This window comes from Gracilinanus agilis, chromosome 2 (assembly GCF_016433145.1).
Source record: "Gracilinanus agilis isolate LMUSP501 chromosome 2, AgileGrace, whole genome shotgun sequence".
Lineage (NCBI taxonomy): Eukaryota > Metazoa > Chordata > Mammalia > Didelphimorphia > Didelphidae > Gracilinanus > Gracilinanus agilis.
Window position 1 is genome coordinate 445,320,167 of NC_058131.1, and position 4,910 is coordinate 445,325,076.

General features: G+C 40.9%; 1 pseudogene; it reads left to right on the plus strand.

The window, feature by feature from the left end:
• Positions 1-1,499: 1,499 nt before the first annotated feature.
• The window catches only part of LOC123233962, a 73,274-nt pseudogene continuing 69,863 nt past the window's right edge, over positions 1,500-4,910 (plus strand).

Genomic DNA, 4,910 nt, shown 5'->3' on the forward strand with positions numbered 1-4,910 from the left:
CTCAGTTTACCAGGCTCATTCTCTGCCCACTAACTTTCACATGTGACATCTCAGGAGCCACCATGGTTTTCTAATTTGCATGGGCCACCCAGGGGGGGCCTTCCAGGGGGTGTTGCAAGGAAGATCATCCTGCCCTCCTGGTCTTGTGATATTCTTGACTCCATTGCTCCATTTATCTGGCTGTTGTTCTACCCTCATGGCTAAATTTATACAATGATTTCCCTCACACAGTCCTTGCTTCTGGGCTTATGCCCAGAAACCATACATGTAGTAAAAAGAGGGGAAGGAAAATTTCCTTTTGCATAAGCTCAAATTGTTGTGGGAGAACTTTGAAGTAAAACCCTGGATTTAGACAGGTGCCTTTGTCAAGAATGACAGACTCCAAAAGTTAGCTTAAGAAATAAAAGACATTTATTAATTCAAATGTAAGTCAAATTATTAAATCAAATGGAATGACTGAGGGAAACTATGTTATGCAGGTAGATCACTGCCTCCCAGAGGATATGGGGTCTGGGTTTTTTATACCTATTTGACAACAGGAGCTACAGGATGAGGTGAATCAGGAATGAGGTAATTTTATTGGGTTGGGGGGTAAAAGGGATGTCTGGTGATGATTTGTGTCCCAAGGGCACAAGGGATGATGATCTGTAGAGTTCAAGGGATGATTGGATTTGATACTATCCAACGCTTATCAGGGTGCAACCGGGAGGTGTATATCTATGTAAAAAGAGGATCTAGGGGAAAGTCCAAGGGGAAGAAAGGAATTTCTTATGTCCTTTTTGACCTGGAACACTTCTGGAGTTTAGGGTGTTCAGAGGGAAACCCTAGGTTCCATGCCAGAATATACCTGTGCTGAGAGGGCAGTCATGCTCCTTGAAGCTTCGTTTCTATGTTCCCAGATGGAAAAATTGTCTCCCCTCTGGTCCAATAGCTCAAATCACAGGTTAGATGGGAGTGTGGAGGACAAGAAGTCCTCTCTGCTTCTTTGAAGCCCTCTAGTAAAGGCAAAGGGCTAAATGCTTCTAAACACAAAATGCTTCTAAAGCCTGCGAATCATTCATCACTGAAAATTATGTTTTCTGTGTGATATGAGTTGCCTTAATCTAATAGCCAAAGCCCTATAACCCTTTTAAATTGATTAAGGATTTATTCGCACATTGTTGTAGGGTTGCAGGAAAATTCCTTAATACTTGCTTTAGACTTTGTGATTACATTCTGTGCCTTCCTTGTGAATGTGAAATTCCATATCCCTCCATTATTCTGTAATATTATATATATATATATATGTTCTGTTCTGATATTACTCCTCCCATGATTTAAACTTTTGACCTTCTTCATACTAGGCTAACAAACCTGTATATAGTTCATATTTTTTTCTGTTATGATTCTGTGCTTTTTGATACAGGCCAAATGCTAAAGGACCTGGGTCCAATACACATGTTAATACTTTGCAATTGTTCTAAACAGCCTGTCCTTACATTGACCTCTACAAAATCACCATGGCATGCAACATGTATGTGTTAAAGGTGGAGGTCAAAGGATTTACTTGCATCAGTGACAAGGGGTATGAAATTTGCTTTCATTAATGGCATGGACCAAGCAAAACTGGTCAAGTCACTTATGACAAATGACACTGCACACCATTTCTGTATCTCTAGCTCAACTATGCTATAAAAGGGGTCCACTCACAAGGCTCAAAGTCTTCTTGCTAACTGGAGTCCAGCTTTATTGTGAGACTGGATCCCTCTCAATAAACATTTCTTTTTTGGCTCGGAGACTTGGAGGGGTTTTTGTGTGTGTGTGTCTCAGTTAATACATTTTCACTACATCTTAACTGCATTAATTGAAGTGAGAAGAGAAGATACCTTTTTTAAAAAATTTTTTACCATCCTTTGTTAGGTGTAGACCACTCTAGCCAGGAATGTTCTAGAATGTTCAAAAAGTCTTAATGCAGTTTTATACAATTAAAATTTTAAACTGCACTAGACTTTTGGAATTCTTCTTCCTCTGATCTTACCAGATGACTTCTCAAGTGTTAGTTTTTCTAGCTCCAGTATATCATTTCCTTTTCTTTTGGGGAGGATAATAGCTTATTTTTGCAGAGCATTCAGTTCACTCCTCTTGAAGAGATACCTAAAATCTGTTTTGAATTTGATTTGTATGATTGTCCATATCCTTCCTCCTCTTCACAATGAAACACTTCATTCTGACAGGGGTCATCTCTCCTCCAACTCAAAATCTGCTTCCCCCCTCACTATTGAAGCCTTGCTTCTGTTTCTGAGGTTTTTTTTTCATATTCTCTACCAGGAAAAAGAGAAGTCTGTACTGAAACAGATGACAGATGGGTCAGAAATACAGATATTGCACACTTCATTTAAATCACTACATAATTTCCATCTATTCTTTATATTGGCTAAGATTTTCACTTAAAATCAGACTACTTGTAGTTGTTTGCATCTCAAACATAAGCACTTAATTAAAACTTTTACATCTAATTTTCACATCTTAATAATTTACCAATCCCTATCTATTTTTTTCCTTGGTCTCAACAACTCTATAGCCACACTCATCTTTTAACCTCCCTATATAATATTCTTTTTCTTCTTATTTCACACAACTCTTCTTTCCCGACAATTTTTTTTTTTTTGCAGAAATAGGAAGTATGGATGGGAACTCAGGTCTTCTGACTCTAAGACTATGTGTTTTTGACCACACTATGATAGTGGGAATTTTAGTTGAAAAAAATTTTCTGGCTGTTTCTTTCTCAGAGAGGTAGAAAAATCAAATCAAAAGGCAGATAATGACTCTGAATTGATTATGAATGGATCTTCTTTCTTTCCCAGAAACTAACCCCTTTACATGAAGATTGAATTAAGATTGAAAAAGAGAATAATCAAAGAACAAGAAATCCACTTCCAACCATCCTAGACCCTGTCTAGTGCAGTCTTACTCAAGTTTCTGTGAACTCATATAACCAGGCTATTTTCTGCCTCAGAAAGACTATTTGATCCCTTTCTCTGTATCTCACAGGAGACCTCCCTATGGGGGAAAACAGATTGCAATCTTTCTTAGTTGTGATTAAAGACCCTTCAATATAACTATGTTGGTAATTTTGTTTTAGTCAGGTTGACATATTTAGAGGCCCCATTGAGATTCAAAGTCTCCTGCCCAGCAATATATTGATTGAGCTCAAAAGTTTGTGGCATCAGCAGGGACCCCTTGTGTTCCAGTCTGGATTTGACTCAGCAGGTTGGCATGGGTAAGTGAATTCAAAAAACCCCTACCTTCTATCTTAGAACCTATACTGCGTATTGGTTCCAGGGCAGAAGAGCTGTAAGGGCTAGGCAATAGGGTTTAAGTGATTTGCCCAGGGTCACAAAGGTAGGAAGTGTCTGAGGCCAGAGTTGAACCTATGACCTCCCATCTCTAGGCCTGGCTTTTAATCCACTGAGCCACCCAGCTGCCCCTGAATTCAACTTTTGAATGTCCAAACTGTCTCTTTTAAAAATTTTTTTTAATTTAATTAATTTTGAATAGTTTTCCATGGTTACATAATTCATGTCTCCCTCCCCCTCCCCCCCCCCCCCCGCTGTAGCCAATGTGCAATTCAACTGGGTTTTACAAGTATCATTGATCAAGACCTATTTCCATATTATTAATATTTGCAATAGAGTGATCATTTAAAGTCTACATCCCCAATCATATCCCCATCAAACAATGTAATCAAGGAAATGTTTTTCTTCTGTGTTTCTTCTCCCATAGTTCTTTCTCTGGATGTGATAGTGTTCTTTTTCATAAGTCCCTCAGAATTGTCATGGGTCATTGCATTGCTGCTAATAGAGAAGTCCATTACGTTCAGTTGTACCACAGTGTATCCATCTCTTTGTATAATGTTCTCCTGGTTCTGCTCCTTTCACTCTGCATTCCAGTTCACATGAAATTCCTCCAGGAGACTTACGGGTTAACATGGATGCAGAGTAGAAGCAGGGCTCTTAACTCTCCTAACCGACCTATACATATTACCTCAAAAGGACACAAAAACCAAATCCAGATGAATGAAGGGACCCCACAATAGGGCACAGCATTGAAGGTACATGGGATTTGGGCATTTCCGCACTATAAGGTGGTGAAATAGCTCCCATTAAAATGTGAGATGGGTTTTCCAGGTTAAGATGGCGGCAGAGTAAGAAGCAGCTCTTAACCTCTCCTGACCGAAACACACAAAACTCGTCAAGGGGACATAAAAACAAGTCCAGATGAACGGAGGAACCCCACAACAGGGCACAGCGTGGAAGGTATGTGGAATCGAGACATTTCCCTATAAAGGGCTCTCACTAAATCGCGGGCTGAGCAACCGCCCCACCCCCACCCCCTCCACACTCATCTATATCTCCGAACCCAGCTAAAAAGAAATAGGGCAAGTTTGGGGCACCCATCGAGTCATCAGCAGCTCCGGGACCTGTTCCTGAGAGCAGCAAGACTTAGGACCCCATTAAGTCAAAAAACGCACGCGAAATCTGAGCGCACGGGAGCAGGACGCTGGGCGCAGAGCGCAGGCTGAGCAGAGGCATGGACGGAGGCAGACACAGCCAGGAACTAAAGCCTAAGTGGGGAACCAGTGCAGACGGGTATACGACTGTGGAAGCAGCGCCCTGAGACTTGTAAAGAAACCTCCAGCAGAGGATCAAGCAAGAGGGCCCACCAGGGGGCTTAACCTTGGAAAAAACCAGAACTCAGACCTCAGGAGCCAATAAATCGCGAACAGACACTGAGCGCGAGGATAAATCTGAGAAGCTGCTGGGCTAATGATGGCTACTCAGCATCAGGAAGTTCAGAAGAGAAAGAATAATAACAAGAAGAAGAAGTCTTTAACACTCGACAGCTTTTACACAGAGAAAATCCAGACAACC